The sequence below is a fragment of the Mustelus asterias genome, chromosome 6 (genome assembly GCF_964213995.1).
Source record: "Mustelus asterias chromosome 6, sMusAst1.hap1.1, whole genome shotgun sequence".
NCBI classification, from domain to species: domain Eukaryota; kingdom Metazoa; phylum Chordata; class Chondrichthyes; order Carcharhiniformes; family Triakidae; genus Mustelus; species Mustelus asterias.
This window is the reverse complement of record NC_135806.1, coordinates 74,018,207-74,038,835: the sequence shown is the minus strand read 5'-3', so window position 1 is coordinate 74,038,835 and position 20,629 is coordinate 74,018,207. Positions and strand designations below refer to the sequence as shown.

At 43.5% G+C, this 20,629-nt stretch overlaps 1 protein-coding gene across 4 annotated transcripts in view; it reads right to left on the bottom strand.

Moving 5' to 3' along the window:
- Nucleotides 1-20,629, bottom strand: part of LOC144494934 (aldehyde dehydrogenase 1A1-like) — a 134,901-nt gene that overhangs the window by 8,785 nt on the left and 105,487 nt on the right. The window lies entirely within an intron of this gene.

Sequence of the window (20,629 nt, the reverse complement as noted above, 5' to 3'; positions counted from 1 at the left end):
ACCTCATGGTTGTTCGGCTCCTCTAACACACGAGTGCTGTATTGAGAACCACTAAGTCTTCAATTTAACAGCCTCACACCCCCATATCTCTTACTTCACCTCATCTATGCCCAATGGGCAGCAAACTCAGGTCAGTAGAGGCTCCCCCTCTTCTGTGGGCCAGGTCAGGCATTGTTGTGGGGAGGCACGATATCCTTGATGTGGGAGACGGCGAGGTTGGTGGCACCTTGCCAATAGCAGCTAATTGACCTCTTCTGTCGTCCTGACTTCCCCCTGAAGCATTGTACACAGTCAGAATCTTTCAGTCACATCTCTCTCCTACATTGCAAAGGAATTGTGCTCATTTATTACAGGCTTCTATCCTTACTTTTTACAAATACAACGTAACACAAGAGAAGGAATATGATTGAATTGAAGAGGACGATGAGGACCAAGTGCCCCAAGACTTTCAACTGTACGATACAATCATTCATCATCTTATTACAAGAGTCTAAATAAGCAGCTCTGATGAAAGTGATGCTTCAGTGCACATTAACACAGAGCAGCATTATGAGAGTTTGTGATCTGAGTTTCCTTTGAGTTTACTAATCAAAGCATCATGGGATGATGCCAAGTTCAGGTAAGCTGCCTTTTTAAATACAGTACAGTAACTTTCTAATGCCACAGCTAAATCTGTTATGTCTCATTCTGAATCTTCCACTGTGATCTGAACATTGCAATTTAAAGAAAAAGAGGTTTGCTTATACGAGGAATTATTTCATCTTAGCAAAGAGCTAGGGGTTAAAATTGTTCCTGCCATTGCATTTATTATTCCGGCCCTGCTGTGGCGGGTTCCCCTGTGGCAGATGCGGCGAGCTACACAAATGTCGGTTGACTTTGGTGGAGCTGGAAGATTCCACAAGTGGGAGCGGCTGGAAAATTCAGGCTGCATAATTGGGTACAAAAATGGAACATTGTGTATGAACTGTATATTCCTCATTTTTGGAAAGATTTCAGAAAATGGCTGTTATTTGCTATGACCAACACAGAACCTATGCAAAACTGTGCACGTTTGAACTTTCTTCATGATGTGTTGCAAATACAGATAAATCAAGTCACTAAAAAGACCAATAGAATTTTTTTTTAGATAGGGATACAAAAAATAAGAATAAAGAGGTATTTATAAACTTATACAAGGCCACATTTAAGATTGCAGTTTACTGCTTTAGGGGGGATTTTCCCATCCTGCCCGCCATGGGAATCGTAATGGGCAGGGGGTGGAAGATGCAAAAGTCTGTTGACCTCGGGTGGGATTTTCTGGTTTTGGGACGAACGTGGTTGGAAAATTCCATCCTTAATGTTTGTTAGAAAGGCTTGGATCAACCAGGATGAATCTGGGATAAGAAAACATAACAATGAAGAGATGCATTTTTTGAAATTCATTCGTTGGATGTAGGCATTGTTGGCAAGGCTGGCATTTGTTGCTCATCCTTAATTGCCCTTGTGAAGGTGATGGTGAGCCACTTGCGCAGTTCCTGTGGTACAGATGCATCCACAGCATTACTAGATAGAGAGTTCCAAGATTTTGATCCAGGGACAGTGAAGAAATGGTTGTATATTTCCAAGCCTGGATAGTTCGTGAATTGGATCTGAGTGGTGTTCCCCTGAACCTGCTACACTTGTCCTTCTAGGTGTTAGAAGTCCCAGGTTTGGAAAGTGCTGTCAGTTTTGCAGCACAACTGTAGATAGACATAGAAACATAGAAAAACTACAGCACAATACAGGCCCTTCAGCCCACAAAGTTGTGCCGAACATGTCCCTACCTTAGCGATTACTAGGCTTACCTATAACCCTCTATTTTACTAAGTTCCATGTACTTATCTAAAAGTCTTTTAAAAGACCCTATCGAATTTGCCTCCACCACCGTTGCTGGCAGCCCATTCCACGCACCCACCACCCTCTGAGTGAAAAACTTACCCCTGACATCTCCTCTGTACCTACTCCCCAGCACCTTAAACCTGTGTCCTCTTGTGGCAACCATTTCAGCCCTGGGAAAAAGCCTCTGACTGGTATAGAAACATGGAAGATAGGAGCAGGACGAGGCCATTTGGCCCTTCGAGCCTGCTCCGCCATTCATTATGATCATGGCTGATCATCCAACTCAATAGCCTAATCCTACTTTCTCCCCATAACCTTTGATCCGATTCGCCCCAAGTGCTATATGCTGTTGCATCTTGAATGCATTCAATGTTTTGGCATCAACTACTTCCTGTGATAATGAATTCCACAGGCTCACTATTCTTTGGGTGAAGAAATGTCTCCTCACCTCCGTTCTAAATGGTCTACCCTGAATCCTCAGACTGTGACCCCTGCTTCCGGACACCCCACCATCGGGAATATCCTCCCTGAATCTATCCTGTCCAGACCTGTTAGAATTTTATAAGTCTCTATGAGATTCCCCCTCATTTGTCTGAACTCCAGTGAAAACAATCCTAACTTAGTCAATCTCTCCTCATACATCAGTCCCGCCATCCCCGGAATCAGCCTGGTAAATCTTCACTGCACTCCCTCGAGAGCAAGAACATCCTTCCTCAGAAAGGGAAACCAAAACTGCACTCAGTACTCTAGGTGTAGCCTCACCAAGGCTCTGTATAATTGCAACAACGCTAGGTTAAAGTCCAACAGGTTTATTTGGTAGCAAATGCCACTAGCTTTTGGAGCGCTGTCCCTTCATCAGGTGGAGTGGAGAAATGGTCACAAAAAGGGCATACAGAGACACAAACTCAATTTACAGAATAATGATTGGAATGCAGTCTTTACAGATAATCAAGTCTTAAAGGTACAAACAATGTGAGTGGAGAGAGCATTAAGCACAGGTCAAAGAGATGTGTATTGTCTCCAGACAGGACAGCCAGTGAGATTCTGCAAGTCCAAGCAAGCTGTGGGGGTTACAGATAGTGTGGCATGAATCCAAGATCCTGGTTGAGGCCGTCCTCATGTGTGCGGAACTTGGCTATCAGTTTCTGCTCACCAATCACCAGGCAAGACTGTTCTCTTCCTGTTGGGGAGCACTTCAGCGGTCACGGGCATTCGGCCTCTGATCTTCGCGCAAACGTTCTCCAAGGCGGCCTTCATGACACACGACAGTGCAGAGTCGCTGAGCAGAAACTGATAGCCAAGTTCCGCACACATGAGGACGGCCTCAACTGGGATCTTCGGTTCATGTCACACTATCTGTAACCCCCACAGATAGCCTGGACTTGCAGAATCTCACTGGCTGTCCTGTCTGGAGACAAAACACATCTCTTTAACCTGTGCTTAATGCTCTCTCCACTCACATTGTTTGAACCTTTAAGACTTGATTATCTGTAAAGACTGCATTCCAATCATTATTCTGTAAATTGAGTTTGTGTCTCTGTATGCCCTGTTTGTGAGCATTTCTCCACTCCACCTGATGAAGGGGCAGCGCTCCAAAAGCTAGTGGCATTTGCTACCAAATAAACCTGTTGGACTTTAACCTGGTGTTGTTAAACTTCTTACTGTGTTTACCCCAGTCCAACGCCGGCATCTCCACCTCATAATTGCAACAACACATCCCTGCTCTTGTACTCAAAACCTCTCCCAATGAAGGCCAACATTCCATTTGCCTTCTTTACCGCCTGCTGCACCTGTATGCTTACCTTCAGTGACTGGTGCACAGGACACCCAGGTCCCGCTGCATGCTCCCCTCTCCCAATTTACAGCCATTCAGGTAGTAATCTACCTGCTTGTTTTTGCTTCCAAAGTAAAAACCTCACATTTATCCAAATTATACTGTATTTGCCATTGATTTGCCCACTCACCCAACCTGTCCAGATCATTCTGAAGGATCTCTGCATCCTCATTCACCCTCCCACCCAACTTGGTATCATCTGCAAACTTTGAGATGTTACATTTTGTTCCCTCATTCAAATCATTAATATATATTGTGTATAGCTGGGGTCCCAGCACCGATCCCTGTGGCACCTCACTAGTTACTGCCTGCCAATTTGAAAGGCACCTATTAATTCCTACTCTTTGTTTCCTCTCTGCCAACCAGTTTTCTATCCATCTCAGTACACTTCCCCCAATCCCATGCGCTTTAATCTTGCACGATAATCTCTTGTGCGGGACTTTGTCAAACGCTTTCTGAAAGTCCAAAAATATCACATCGACTGGTCCCCCCTTACATGGCTAGATGTATCCATGCTGACTCTGTTTGATTAGATTATAATTTTCTAAATGTGCTACTATTCCTTCTTTAATAATTGATTCCAACATTTTTCCAACAATAGTTGTTGGGCTAATTGGCCTGTAGTTACCTGCTTTTTGCCTTCCTCCCTTTTTTAATAGGGGTGTCACATTGGAAGTTTTCCAATTCTTTGGTACTTCTCCAGATTCCAAGGACTTTTGGAAAATTACAACCAATGCATCCAGTATCTCTGTAGCTACTTCATTTAGGATCTTAAGATGCAAGCCATCAGGGCCAGGAGACTTATCTGCCTTTCGCCCCATTAGTTTGTCTAATACTACTTCTCTAGTGATGGTATTTAATTCCTTCCCCATATTCTTTAGTATTAATGGGATGTTCGAAGTATCTTCTACTGTAAAGACTGATGCAAAATATTAATTATTTATTATTGTCACAAGTAGGCTTACATTAACACTGCAATGAAGTTACTGTGAAAATCCCCTATTTGCCATACTCCAGCGCCTGTTCGGGCACACTGAGTGAGAATTTAGCATGGCCAATGCACCTAACCAGCATGTATGTTGGACTGTGGGAGGAAACCGGAGCACGCGGAACAAACCCACACAGACACGGGGAGAATGTGCAGATTCCGCACAGTGACTGAAGCCAAAATCGAACTCGGGTCCCTGGTGCTGAGAGGCAACAATGCTAACCACTGCGCCACCGTGCCACCCATCTGTTTAACTTCTCTGTCATTTCCTTATTCCCCATAACTATCTCTCCAGATTCATTTTCTAACGAGCATATGTTCACTTTGACCTCTTCTCTCTCTTTCTTTTTATATATTTAAAGAAGCTTTTATTGTCAATTTTTATATGCCTCACTAGTTTGCCCTCATGGTTTATTTTTTCTCTCTTTATTAACATTTTGTCCTCTTTTGCTGGATTCTGAATTTATCCCAGTCTTCGGGGCTATCACTGACTTCTGCCTCCTTTATATGCTTTTTCTTTCAACTTAATATTCTCCTTAACTTCCTTGGTTAGCCATGGTTGTTTGTTCCCTCTCTTATGATGGTATATTCTTGCTGAGTGTCATGAATTATCTCTTTAAATGTCTGCCATTGCTTGCTTGCTATTTTATCTGATAGTCTATCTGCTCAGTCCACTTTACCTAACTCTATCCTCATTTCATTGTAATTCCCTTTATTCAAGTTCAATCCAGTTGCTTCAGACCCAAGTTTCTCACTCTCGAACTGAATATTAAATTCTATCATGTTATGATCACTACTTCCTTGGGGATCTTTTATTCTAAGGTCATTTAATAAACCTGCCTCATAACCTATTAATAGATCCAAGATAACCTGTCCCCTGGTTGGCTCCATAGCATATTGCACCAGGAAATTATCCTGAATGTGCTCTATTGATTTGTGGCCATCCTTTCCAACTTGATTAACCAATAACATAAAGATTAAAGTCACCCATAATTATTACCCTGTTCTTTTTCATGTTCCTATTATTTGCTGATTTATATCCTTTCCTACAGTGTGGCTACTCTTTGGCAGTCAAGGCACTACTCCTACCAATGTCTTCTTTCCCTTGCCATTTTTTACCATCCAAATGGACTCTACATCATTCAAGCCTAGATTGTCTTTCAGAACTGATCTAATTTCATCTCTTAACAGTGGTATCCCACCACCATTTCCTTCCTTTCCATCTTTCTGAAAGGTCAAATATCCCTAGATATTTAGTTCCCAATTTTGATCTCTTTTTAACTATGTCTCCAAAACGGCTATACTTCGATTTGTGCCGTCAGTTTGTCTACCTTATTCCGAATGCTTCATGCATTAAGATACAAAGCATTTAGGCTTGCCTTTTTGTCATTCTGAATCATCCTAACTTTTCTTTGTACTGTGGTCCTACTTGCCTCTCACCCTTGATTATCCTCTCTACCGTTTTTGCATTTTACGGCTCTTACTTTTATTACTGTCCTTGTTTCTCTTTCCCTTGTCACCTTGCTTAGGTTCCCATCCCCCTGCCATTCTAGTTTGAACCCTCCCTAACCACAAAAGCAAATACTCACCCAAGGACATCAGTTGTGGTCCTGCCCAGGTATAACCCATGCAATTTGTACTGGCCCCACCTCCCCCAGAACCAGTCCTAATGTCCCAGGAATCTGAAACCCTCCTCCTTGCACTATCTTTCCATCCACATATTCAGCTGATATATCCTGGTATTTCTACTCCGACCAGCTCGTGGCACTGGTAGTAATCCTGAAATCACTACCTTTTGATGTCCAACTTTTCAATTTACTTCCTAACTCCCTATATTCAGCTTTTAGGACATCATCCTTTTTTTCCCTATGTTTTGGGACTGATGTGTACCACAACCATTGGCTGTTCACCCTCCCCCTTCAGAATGTCCTGTAGCCACTCTGAGACATCCTTGATCCTAGCACCATGGAGGGAATATACCATCCTGGAATCTTGTTTGCGGACACAGAAATGCCTATCTATTCCCCTTATAATTGAATCCCCTACAACTATTGCATTTCCACACTTTCTCCTCCTCTCCTGTGCAGCAGCACCAACCATGGTGTCATGAATTAGGCAGTTACTGTTTTCCCCTGAGAGGCTATTCCCCCTAATAGTATCCAAGCAGAAGTTCTGAGAGAAACAAGATGGCTAAATCTTCAGGTCTTGACAATCTTCATTACAGAGTACTTAAGGAAGTGGCCCTGGAAATAATAGGTCCATTGGTGTTTTTTTTCAAAATTCTTTGGACTCTGGATTGGTTCCTACAGACTGGAGAGTAGCTAATGTAAGCCCACTATTCAAAAAGGGAGGTAAACATGAGGGAAAACATAGAAACATAGAAGATAGGAACAGGAGGAGGCCATTCGGCCCTTTAAACCTACTTCCTCATTTATCAGGCTGATCATCCAACTCAATAGCCTAATCCTGCTTTCTCCCCATAACCTTTGATCCCATTCACCCCAAGTGCTATATTTAGCCACCTCTTGAATATATTCAATGCTTTGGCATCAGCTCCTTCCTGTGATAATGAATTCTGCAGGCTCACCACTCTTTGGGTGAAGAAATATCTCCTCGTCTCCATCCTAAACAGTCTACCCTGTATCCTCAGACTGTGACCGCTGGTTCTGGACACCCCCACCATCGGGAATATCCTTCTTTCATCTATCCTGTCAAGTCCTGTTAGAATTTTATAAGTCTCTGGGAACTACAGAACAGTGAACCTAACGTCGGTACTGGAGAAGTTGCTAGAGTCCATTATCAAGGATTTCATAACTCAGCATTTGGAAGGCAGTGGTATAATCAGACAAAGTCAGTATGGATTTACAAAAGGAAAATCATGCTAGATGAATCTATTGGAATTCTTTGAGGATGTAACTAATACAGTTGAACAAGGAGAACAGTGAATGTGGTTTATTTAGACATTCAGAAGGCTTTCAACAAGGTCTCACATAACAGACTATTGTTAAAACACATGGGATTGCAGGTAATGTCTTGAGATGGATAGAAAGCTGGTTAGCAGATAGGAAACAACAAGTTGGCATAAATGGGTCTTTTTCTGATTGGCAGACAGTGACTAATGGGGTTCCGCAGGGGTCTGTGCTAGGAACCCATCTGTTCACATTATATATTAATGATTTGGAAGAGTGAATTGAATGTATTATCTCCAAATTTGCAGATGATACAATGTTGGTTAGGAGGGTGAGCTGTGAGGAGGATGCAGAGATGCTTCAGTGTGATTTGGACAGGCTGAGTGTGTGAGCATATGCATGGCAGATGCAGTGTAATGTGGCTAAGTATGAGGTTATCCACTTTGGTAGCAATAATAGGAAGACATTATTACTTGAATGGGTGTAAATTGAGCGAGGTGGATACTCAGCAAGACCTTGGTGTCCTCGTGCATCAGTCACTGAAAGTAAGTGCGCAGATATAGCAGGCTGTAAAAAAGATAAATGGTATGTTGGCCTTCATAGCAAGAGGATTTGAGTAAAGAGATAGGGATGTTTTGCTGCAATTGCATAGGGTGTTGGTGAGGCCCCCTGGAGTATTATGTGCAGTTTTGATGCCTTTATCTGAGGAAGGATGTCCTTGCCATAGAGGGAGTACAGTGAAGGTTTACCAGCCTGATTCCTGGGATGGCAGGTCTGTCATATGAGAAGAGACTAAGTCGGTTAAGATTATATTCACTGGCATTTAGAAGAGTGAGAAGGGATTTCATAGAAACTTATAAAATTCTAACAGTATTAGACAGGGTAGATTCATAAAGAATGTTCTCAATGGTGAAGAGAGTCCAGAACTAGGGGTCGTAGTTTGAGGATAAGGGGTAAACCTTTTAGAACTGCGGTGAGGAGAAATTTCTTCACCCAGAGGGTGTTGAATGTGTGGAACTCACTACCATTGAATGTAGTTGAGGCCAAAACATTGTCTGATTTCAAGAAGGAATTAAATATAGCTCTTGGGGCTAAAGACACCAAGGGATATGGGGGGAAAGGGGGATCAGGATATTGAATTCGATGATCAGCCATGATCAAAATGAATGGCGGAGCAGGCTCGAATGGCCGAATAGCCTACTTTTGCTTCTCGTTTCCATGTTTCTATATTTGTTCTGATGTGGAGATGCCGGTGTTGGACTGGGGTAAGCACAGTAAGAAGTCTCACAACACCAGGTTAAAGTCCAACAGGTTTATTTGGTAGCAAATACCATAAGCTTTCGGAGCGCTGCCCCTTCGTCAGATGGAGTGAAAATCTGTTCTCCAACAGTGCACAGAGACACAACATCAAGTTACATGTTGTGTCGCTGTGCACTGTTGGAGAACAGATTTTCACTCCATCTGACGAAGGGGCAGCGCTCCGAAAGCTTATGGTATTTGCTACCAAATAAACCTGTTGGACTTTAACCTGGTGTTGTGAGACTTCTTACTGTCTATATTTGTTCTGCAGGGGAATGACCACAGAGGGTTCCTGCACTGCCTCCCAAGTCCTCTTGCTCTGTCTGATAGTCACTCATTCCCTTTTTGCCTGAGGAGTTTTAGTCGGCAGAGTGGCGACCTCTCTGTACTGATAATCTCAGCTTCGCGGATGCTCCACAGTGTACGCAGCTGCCGCTCCAGCTCCGAAACCCAGGCTTCCAGGAACTGCAACTGGAGACACTTCCTGCACACAGCACTGGAAATGTTCCCAGCTTCCCACATGGAGCACAAGGCCTGCTCTTGTATCCACAGTATTTGTATGGATTATAGAGCTGGCACAGTTAATTTTCCAGTCAATCCTCAGGGTATTGATGATGGGGATTCAGCAATGCTAATGTTATGGAATATCAGGAGAAATGGTTAGATTTGCCTTGATTGGAGATGACCATTGCCTGGTCCTCATATGGTGTGAATGTTACTTGCCTCTCATCAGTCCAAACTTTAATGTTGATCAGGCCTTTTTGCATGAACACATTAACTGCTTCATTACCTTAGGAATTGTGAATCAACAAACTTCTCCACTTTTGATTTTATAATGGAAAAAGCTCATTGATGATACAGCTGAAGTTAGACAGACCTAGGATACTAGCCTGAGGAGCTCCTGCAACAATGTCCTGGGTCTCAATCAACAACAACCAACTTATTTTTGTAATCTCCAATCAGTGAAGTGTTTCCCTCGAGATTTCCATTGGCGCAATTTTACTGGGGCTCTTTGATGCCATGTATTAAATGTTGCCTTGTTGTCAAGAGCAGTCATTCTCACTTCACCTCTGATATTCTGCTATTTTGTCCATGTTTGGACCAATGTTGAAATGAGATCTGGAGTTGTGTAGTCCTAGCAGAACATAACCTGATCATCAGTGAGCATGTTATTAGTGAGTAAGTGCCGCTTAATTGATAAGCACTATCAAAAACACATTCTGTCACTTTTAGAATAGATTGCGAGTACACTGGTGAGTGGTAATTAGCCATTTAACTTTATTTGGAGTTTATTTGGAGTACATTATCAAGGATTTCAACAAAGCCTTTGACAAGGTCCCACATGGAAGACTTGTAAAGAAGGTAAATTCACAAGGGATACAGGGTAATTTGATAAAGTGGATTCAATATTTGCTCAGTTGTAGGAGACAGAGGGTGATGACAGAAAGCTGCTTCAGTCACTGGAAGCCAGTGTCCAGTGGTGCAGCACAGGGGTCCGTATTGGATCCCCTATTATTCGTCATTTATATAAATGTTATTGATGACTATGTGGGGGGTAGGCTTAGTAAGTTTGCAGATGACACAAAGATTGGATGGGTGGTTAACAGTGAAGCAGAGTGTCTTGGGCTACAAGAAGATCTAGATGGAATGGACAAATGGGCAGATAAGTGACAGATGGAATTTAACCCTGAAAAGTGTGAGGTGATACACTTTGGAAGGAGTAATTTGACAAGAAAGTACTCAATGAATGGCAGGACACTAGGAAGTTCTGTGGAACAAAGGGACCTTGGCGTATTTGTCCATAGAAGTGGAAAGGCATGTTAGTAGGGGGCTGAAAAAGGCAAATGGGACACTTGCCTTTATCAATCGAGGCATAGGTTACAAAAACAGGGAAGTCATGTTGGAGTTGTATAGAACTTTGGTGAGGCCACAGCTAGAGTACTGTGTGCAATTCTGGTCGCCACATTATAGGAAGGATGTGATTGCACTGGAGGGGGTGCAGAGGAGATTCACCAGGATACTGCCTGGGATGGAACATTTAAGTTATGAAGACAGGTTGTGTAGGCTTGGGTTGAGCAGAGAAGACTGAAGGGCAACCTGATTGAGGTACACAAGATTATGAAAGACATGGATAGAGTACATAAGGAGCAGCTGTTCCCCTTGGTTGCAGGATCAGTCATTAGGGGACATAGATTCAAAGTGAGGGGCAAGAGGGTTGGGGGGATGAGAGGAAAAAGATTTTTACCTAGAGGGGGTGACGGTCTGGAAAGCGCTGCCTGGGAGGGTGGTCGAGGCGGGTTGTCTCACATTCTTTAAAAGGTATCTGGATGAGCACTTGGCACATCATAACATTCAGGGCTATGGGCCAAGTGCTGCCAGGTGGGATTAGGTGGGACTTCAGGTGTTTCTAATGTGTTGGCGTAGACTGAATGGGCTGAAGAGCCTCTTCTGCGCTGTACATATCAGGGGTATTTTCCACTTGTTTGGGTAGATGCCAGTGTTGTAGCTGTACTGTAACGGCTTGGCTAAAGATACAGCTTGTTCTGGAGCACAAGTCTTCAGTAATAAAGCTGGGGTATTGTCGAGGCCCAAAACCTTTGTTGTATTCAGTGTGCTCAGCCATTACTTGACATCATGTGTAGTGAATTGAATTGGCTAAAGGCTGGGGAACTCGGCAGGAGGCTGAGAAGTATCATCCACCCACCACTTCTGACTAAAGATGAACAAAGAACAAAGAACAATACAGCACAGGAACAGGCCCTTCGGCCCTCCAAGCCCGCGCCGCTCCCCGGTCCAGGATTGAATCCTGAATCCAGGATCCCCGCCCAATTTTCCAGCCTATCTACATCCTAATATCCTATCCACCGAGCTGTCCCTCACAGCTACGATGCTTTGTTCATCACAACCTATTAACTCACCCCCACCCCCCCATTCCAGACCATGTGATCTCCAGGGAGAGGCGAAAACCCAGAGTGAAAACCCCAGGGCCAATATGGGGAAAAAAAAATCTGGGAAATTCCTCTCCGACCCCCTGAAGCGATCGAAACGAGTCCAGGAGATCACACTGGCCCTGATCAGAAAATGCTTCCCAACCCTATTCATTTCCACTTCTGCTTTACGAACACCATCTGAATTCCCTGCCCCGGAGACAGGTTCCCAACTATCCGCAGTCTCGCTCTGTACTGGCACCAGCAAGATGATCATAGAATGAAGCCTTGAAACGAGAAACAAAGAACAATTAGCCCGCGCCGCTCCCTGGTCCAAACTAGACCACTCTTTTGTATCCCTCCATTCCCACTCCGTTCATATAGCTGTCTAGATAAGTCTTAAACGTTCCCAGTGTGTCCGCCTCCACCACCTTGCCCGGCAACCCATTCCAGGCCCCCACGACCCTCTGTGTAAAATATGTCCTTCTGATATCTGTGTTAAACCTCCCCCCCTTCACCTTGAACCTATGACCCCTCGTGAACGTCACCACCGACCCGGGGAAAAGCTTCCCACCGTTCACCGTATCTATGCCTTTCATAATTTTATACACCTCTATTAAGTCTCCCCTCATCCTCCGTCTTTCCAAGGAGAACAACCCCAGTTTCCCCAATCTCTCCTCATAACCAAGCCCCTCCATACCAGGCAACATCCTGGTAAACCTCCTCTGTACTCTCTCCAAAGCCTCCACGTCCTTCTGGTAGTGTGGCGACCAGAACTGGACGCAGTATTCCAAATGCGGCCGAACCAACGTTCTATACATCTGCAACATCAGACCCCAACTTTTATACTCTATGCCCCGTCCTATAAAGGCAAGCATGCCATATGCCTTCTTCACCACCTTCTCCACCTGTGACGTCACCTTCAAAGATCTGTGGACTTGCACACCCAGGTCCCTCTGCGTCTCTACACCCTTTATGGTTCTTCCATTTATCGTGTAGCTCCTCCCTACATTATTCCCACCAAAATGCATCACTTCGCATTTATCAGGATTGAACTCCATCTGCCATTTCTTTGCTCAAATTTCCAGCCTATCTATATCCTTCTGTAGCCTCTGACAATGTTCCTCACTATCTGCAAGTCCTGCCAGTTTTGTGTCGTCCGCAAACTTACTGATCACCCCAGTTACTCCTTCTTCCAGATCATTTATATAAATCACAAACAGCAGAGGTCCCAATACAGAGCCCTGCGGAACACCACTAGTCACAGGCCTCCAGCCGGAAAAAGACCCTTCCACTACCACCCTCTGTCTTCTATGACCAAGCCAGTTCTCCACCCATCTAGCCACCTCCCCCTTTATCCCATGAGATCCAACCTTTTTCACTAGCCTACCATGAGGGACTTTGTCAAACGCTTTACTAAAGTCCATATAGACAACATCCACGGCCCTTCCTTCGTCAACCATTCTGGTCACTTCTTCAAAAAACACCACCAGGTTAGTGAGGCATGACCTCCCTCTCACAAAACCATGCTGACTATCGTTAATGAGTTTATTCCTTTCTAAATGCGCATTCATCCTATCTCTAAGAATCTTCTCCAACAACTTCCCCACCACGGACGTCAAGCTCACCGGCCTATAATTACCCGGGTTATCCTTCCTACCCTTCTTAAATAATGGGACCACATTAGCTATCCTCCAATCCTCTGGGACCTCACCTGCGTCCAGTGACGAGACAAAGATTTGCATCAGAGGCCCAACGATTTCACCTCTCGTCTCCCTGAGCAGCCTTGGATAGATTCCATCAGGCCCTGGGGATTTGTCAGTCTTTATATTCTCTAACAAACCTTACACTTCCTCCTTTGTAATGGAGATTTTCTCCAACGGTTCAACACTCCCCTCCGAGACACTCCCAGTCAACACATCCCTCTCCTTTGTGAATACCGACGCAAAGTATTCATTTAGGATCTCCCCTACTTCTTTGGGCTCCAAGCATAAATCCCCACTTTTGTCCCTGAGAGGTCCGATTTTTTCCCTAACAACCCTTTTGTTCCTAACGTATGAATAAAATGCCTTGGGATTCTCCTTAATCCTGTCTGCCAAGAACATTTCGTGACCCCTTTTTGCTCTTCTAATTCCCCGTTTGAGTACTTTCCTACTTTCTTTGTACTCCTCCAGAGCTCCCTCCGTTTTTAGCTGATGGTTACAAGTGCTTCATCCTATTGTGCTGGGATCCCCCACTACTGATGATTGGCTATTCATGAAGCCTCCTCCGCTGGTTAGTTTTTTAAATTGACCCCATTTTCTGCCCATCGATTCTGCCTGGTCTATTGAGTGCTTTCGGTGTTTTGGCGATTTCAGACTTCCAGAATTTGCAGTTTCCAATTTTTATTGTTTGATTATTAGTAAATTAGTGCTCTGAGGTATAATTTTAAGGTTGAATATGTTTAGTGATATGTATCTTTCCTTATAATATCCCTTCACATTAGTTATTGCTTCTTGTGACTGTCAGAATTGTCTCAGTCAAAATGATAATTCAGTAGACTTCCTGTAACTCGGTGCCTTGGGAAGACAATGTATTACAATTATTGCAATCTCTTTGCCAGATAATACTGCAATGCTGATGTAACCAAGTTTACTGTTACAGTATCATATTTAAACAGTGATAATAACCACTCCTACATTCCACAGCACATTCCGTTAAGTTAATGCTGTGACATTGTACCATTAACACAAAATAATGGGTCAGTGTGTACTATTTCAGTAAACTGGGATAGTTACAAAACCTATATCCTATATTTAACAGCTCAGTGAGATATTAAATGATATTGCAATTGCATTGTATTTGAATAAATGGCAATGATTAATCACTGAGTTGTGGTTAGAGTAGAATTAAAGTTTGAAATGTACATGTACTCTGGGAATTAGTTAGCTCAGTGGGCTGGGTGGCCACAGTGTGTTGCAGAAGCATGCTGTGATAATTCATGAAGGCTTGTCTCCTTGTCTTTCCTCTTGCTTGATGTGGAATGGTGTCCCTCAAGCTATGTAATCCATTGTCTTTCACTAATGGAGAGATATACTATGGTCCTTTGTAGACTAGTCCTGCATTTAACAACAGCATTAAGCAATCTCATATCACATGTACTACAAATTCACAATATCCTCTGATTTTATATCTGATTGGGATTAATAAAAATAAGTCAAATTCCTAATAGGTCCAAATGCCCATCCCTAATTGCCCTTGAAGTGACACTGCTAGGTTATTTCAGAGGACATGTACGAGTGAACCACATTCCTGTGGGTCTGGAGTCACAGATCAGGTAAGGATGGCAGATTTCCATCCTTTAAGGTCATTAGTGAACCGGGTTTTTTTTTAGAACATTCAACGATATTTTCATGGTCACCATTACTGTGACTAGCCTTATATTGCAACTTTATTAACTGATTTCAGATTCTACCAGCTGCCTTGCTGGGATTTGAACCCATGTCCCCAGAGCTTTAGCCAGAGTATCTGCTTTACTAGCCCAGCGACATTACAACTAGGTCACCATTCCCCCTGTAGTAAGGCTTATTTTAATTTGAGACACACAATGGGCAGTTGTTGAATAGGATATGTCCACCGTTAATGCCATGAAACCCAAGCTGTTTTGTGGTCCTGGCCTCATTTTGCTGCTGCTGAGCCCAATCCAGTGCACTGAGTAATCAGCCAGCTTCTACATGGATGCAATAGATAGTTAGAGTGGGACATGGAGTGAGGTGTTGTTGATCATTAGCAGGCCTTGCATGAACCAGAATTTAAAAGTTAAAGTTTAAAGAAAAATTTTCCCATATTCTGAGTAGCATCCAGAAGTCCCTTCAAGGGGATACAATTGGGCAGTGCATGATTGGGATATGTTCTGCCTACTTGTATCTCAAAATTGTAATCTGATGTATGTCTCAGAACCTTGATTGTCACAGCAGTAAGTCATTTAGCCCCTTGGGCCTATTTCAAGATTCAGTGAGATCATGGCTGATCTGTGACCTAACTCTAGGGAGGTCAGTGGATGTAGTTTACTTGGATTTTCAGAAAGCTTGTGAAAGTCTCCCACAGGAGGTTGATCAGCAGAATGTCATAGGAGGTAATATACTGGCAAGAGTTAAGGATTGGTTAATGGGCAGAAAACAGAAAGCTGGAATAAATGGGTCATTCTCGCATTAACAAGCCAAGACTAGTGGGGTACCACAAGGATCAGTACTTGGGTCCCAGCTGTTCACAATATATATGAATGATTTGGATGTGGAGACCAAATATAATATCAGCAAGTTTGTGGATGACTCAAAGCTAGGTGGGAATGTATGTTGTGAGTGTGGTATTTTTAAAGGATAGGTTTGCAGACCACGAAGGTACAAAGAGCTTCATTGGAAAGGTCTTTACTCTACAGGAGGATAAATTGCCTGTTTGCCTGTGCAAACGGCTGACGGTCATCAATACGTCATGTGGTCAGACTCTTAGAGTCCGATTTCACCATTGCGTCGAACCTGTTTTCGTGCATTTGCATGCATTTAAATTGAATTAATGAATTGCCCGCCCAACTTTATCAGCATTTCCCCCTTTCCCACCACGTTCGCCGATCCGGAATCGGGCCGAAATAGACATGCTAAATAAAAGTCTGTTTCAGGCGCTCCAGCTGCTGAGGAGGTAAGTTCAGAGCTTCCAATGGCTCTCTGACTCAGATCGGTGGTGGTGGTGCAGGGGGGAGGGGGGGGAGGGGGGGCAGATCATTCTCTGGTGAGGGGAGGCAGCGGAGGGGGGGGGGAGGTGGGCCTGATCATTCTCTGGTGAGGGGGTGGGGAGGGAGGAAGAGGCGGGTCAGATGTACCTCTGGGGGACGGGGGGAGGGAGGCCAGATCGTTCTCTGGTTTGTGGGGGGGAGGAGAGAGGCCAGATCGTTCTCTGGTTTGTGGGGGGGAGGAGGGAGGTGGGTAAGATGTATCTCTGGTGGGGGGGGCGGGGAGGCCCGATTGCTCACTGGTGAGGGGGGTGGGGGGAGAGCAGGGGTGGTCCGCTGCCACTTTGCAGGTGATCAGTGAGGAGGAAGGGGGGCAGAGATTTGCGATCAGTCTGGGTAGCGGGGGGGGGTGGGTGGGTAGATAAGGGGGACAGTGATGTCTGTGGGGGCCATCGTTCCCACTTTTCCCGGGCCGCTTTCTCATAAGCCCCGCCCACAGCGCGATTCAGACCCGTGATTTTTTTTCAGGCTAAGTGCGTATGGGGGCGCCTGAAAGCAGATTTCCAAGTTGGATCTGAATTGCGCCCAGATTCAGCACTTAGAATGAAAACGGTAAAATCGGGCCCTTAGCGTGACCTTGTTCCAACAAGGAACAAACAGGAATACACAACTCTTTCACCCCCCCTTTATATCAGAGATTACTGCAATGAAACACAATATAACATTATCAAAGGCTATTCACAGTATTCAGCTAATTTCTTTAAAGTAGGTATGAATTGTGTGATTGGTTCACCTTGTTGTTGGCTACATTTATGGAACCTGAACTTCTTGGTGATGACCAACGGTTTAGTTGTAGAGTGGCCCTGCAATATGTCTTCAATCTCATCATAGGTTTTGAGCCTGGTTTTTCTGGCAGCACCAGGCTTCACAAAAGGTTGAATGTTTTTCCCTCATGATACTCAAAAGTTTGGATTACAATGTCTGGCGCAATTTTATTTGCTTGGACACGAATCTTCCAGTATCTGTTCAGTGCTTTCATCATAGGGTCCCATGGTGGCAAAAGCTCCTGCCATCGTTACTGTGGGAAGAGCTTGCACAATGTGCCACAAAGTGTTTAGCACTCCTCACTTCTTTTTCTTTCAAACAAGATAACCTGAGCACAGCCTGTTTCCTTCCAAGTTTTGCAACATCCCAACTCGAAATAATTGTTGCAGGGTATTTTCTTTTACTCACAATGCTTCCTGTACTGTTCCAGATCTTTCTGGGTAGAGCATGTGGGTGAGTTTCTTTTTGATGCTGTTTTCTCCAAAATCTTTATTTAAATTTTGGCTTCTTCAATGGCTGCTACCGATATTTGGCACCCCTCCATTGCCAACTTTGGTATACCGATTTCTTTATCATCTTAATCCTTTTGGATGTCTGCAGCATGGATCACGATTTTTTTATATTTGATTATCTCTCGAGGGAGTTTGCCAGCTTGGTTCCGACCTCCTCATCACCAGTTTTCTTTTGTGGTATTTTTAAAGTATAGGCTTGCAGGCAACAAAGGCACAAGCAAACAAGAGTGCTTTCTCTAAAGGCTGTTAGGATAGACTGTCCATTTGCCCACACAAATGGCCGATGACAGCATCAATGTCATGTGATCAAACTCTTAAAGTGATCTTGTTCCAACTGGGAACAAACATGAATACAACAGTGAGGAAGATGCAAAGCGGTTTCAAGGGAATCAAAGTTTTTTTTGCAAATGAAAGGCCTAGACCAGGGGTTTCCAAACTGGGGTCTGTGATCCCCCTCCCCTCACCCCCTCCTTGTGTAGGGCCTCCAGAGGGTCCGTGACACTCACAGCAATTGTGTCCTTCCTGTCAGAATGGTGACCAGAACTGCACAAAATATACCAGTTGTTGCCTCACCACTGTTTTACATAATTCCAATATTATATCCTTACTTTTATGTTCTTTACCTGTACCAATGAAAGGGAACATTCCATCTGCCTTCTTTACAATGTTGTCTACTGGAACTGCTGCCTTTAGAGACCTGTGAACTTTACACCAAGACATCTCACTTCATCTATCCTTCTTAGTATATTTGCATTTATTGTGTGTTCCCTGTGACTGTTTGACCTCCCTAAATGCATTACCTCACACTTCTCTATGTTAAAATCCATCTGCCATTTTACCACTCACTTCACCAACTCATCAATATTGTTTTGGAGATTATAGCTATCCTTTACACTGTCCACTACTCGACCAATCTTTGGGCCATCCACAAATTTTCCAATTGTGCCCCCCACATTCACGTCAAAATTGTTACTTTATAACACGAACATGCAAGGGTCCCAACACCAAATCCAATGGAACATCACTTGAAACAACTTTCTATTCACAAGAGCATCCATTGACCTTTAGCCTTTGTCTATTGTTACTCGGCCATTATTTGACCAATCTGCCATGTGGGATCTTGTCAAACACCTATCAAATTACCCATTTGGAACTTCCGTTGATCAAATTAAGCCATTGTCCTTTGATTAATTATCCTTCAGACTTTGGGCACAGTTTTTTTTAAATTTACTCTATCAAAACCTTCTTGATTTCAAACATCATTAATCAAAACCTCCTTTGAGTTCATTTCTTTAAAGAGCATAAGTGCAGCCGCTGCACTCTATAACGGGAACCATTTCGATAGGTCTCGCCTGTACCCATTCCTGAGATTGCATGCCCTTTCTAAAGAAAGCTGCCCAGAATTTGACACAATAATCCAGCTTTATTCAATCTAGTGTCTAATATAATATATACGTCCTTGTTGTATTTTCGTACCTCACAACATTTTGTTTGAATTCTTGTTCCTTTGAGTCCGTGCCTCTGTTTGCCAAATAATATAGTTTGCCAATAGATTCTCAAAGTCTGAGAACAATGACCTGTTCATGTTAGAGGCATAAATAAGAGTTTCTCAATATCACAGCCGCACATACAGCAACATATGCAAACAAAAGTCAAAAAGTCAGGAATCTGCAAGATTGTGGGTGGGTGAGAAAAAGGGAGTAAAAAGTGGGTAAGCGTGGGAGATGTGCGTGTGAATGAGAGATGCAAATGTGTTTGTGAGCGAATGAGGTGAGTGCGTGTGAGGGAGAGGGAGGTGAGTGTATCCAATATGAGAATCAGCTTTCCAGCATCACTTGACCCACTAAAAAGGACAAAACATAAAACTTTTTTTAAAATAAAGAACTTTTTATTATTAGCAGATTACTCATTGCTAAAGGGGGTACTACTTCCAGAGGTTAATGTTAAGGGGCCATGGGAGGATGGCTCGGCCAGGGGGCCATGTAGTGGGTGAATGTATTTGTGACTGTGTGCCTCTTCCTAATTCCTAATCAATGAATAGATATAGCTAGAATAGACTTATTTACATTGGAATTTTGTGTTCACACCTATTTTGCAGCAAAAAAAGTGGCGTTGACATTATGAGAATTCTTGGGGTTCGCCGATGCTCTTGGGAGGTCAGTAGATGTTCTGCAGCTCAAAACGTTTGGGAAACCCTGCCTAGCCTCTATTTTTTGGTTTTGTTCCTTAAGTCTAGACTCCCCAACTAGTGAAAATTGATTCTTAAAATCAAGTAAAAACTTCAATTAAATCATCCATTATTTTCTAATTTCCAGCGAAGACAATCCTGGTTTGTGTTAGCTTTCCTCATAACTTAACCCCTGGAATGCAGATAGATCATGCTGCTCTACTTTTAAGGCTGATATATCCTTGTCAAGATTAAGTGCCCAGAACTGCTGACGGTACTCCGGTTGTGGTCTGACCACAGCTTTGTGTAGCTGAAGCTTGATTTTTACCCTTTGTATTCTAGTCCTCTGGATGTTCCTTAAGATACAAAAGCAGTGTTCCAACAAGCTTTTTGAATACTGTCTGTAGTGGTCCATGATATTTTAATAATCTGCGTACCTTTGGAGTCTTTTGGAGCTTTACTGTTTCTATCTTTTGCCACTTAGGGAGTAGCCTATACTGCCCTTTGTAAGTCTAAAGTGGATGATATTTGCCTATATTGAAATCAACTTGCCAAAGTTCTTATTCAATTAATCTGTCAATATTTCAGCAATTTTATGCTTCCATT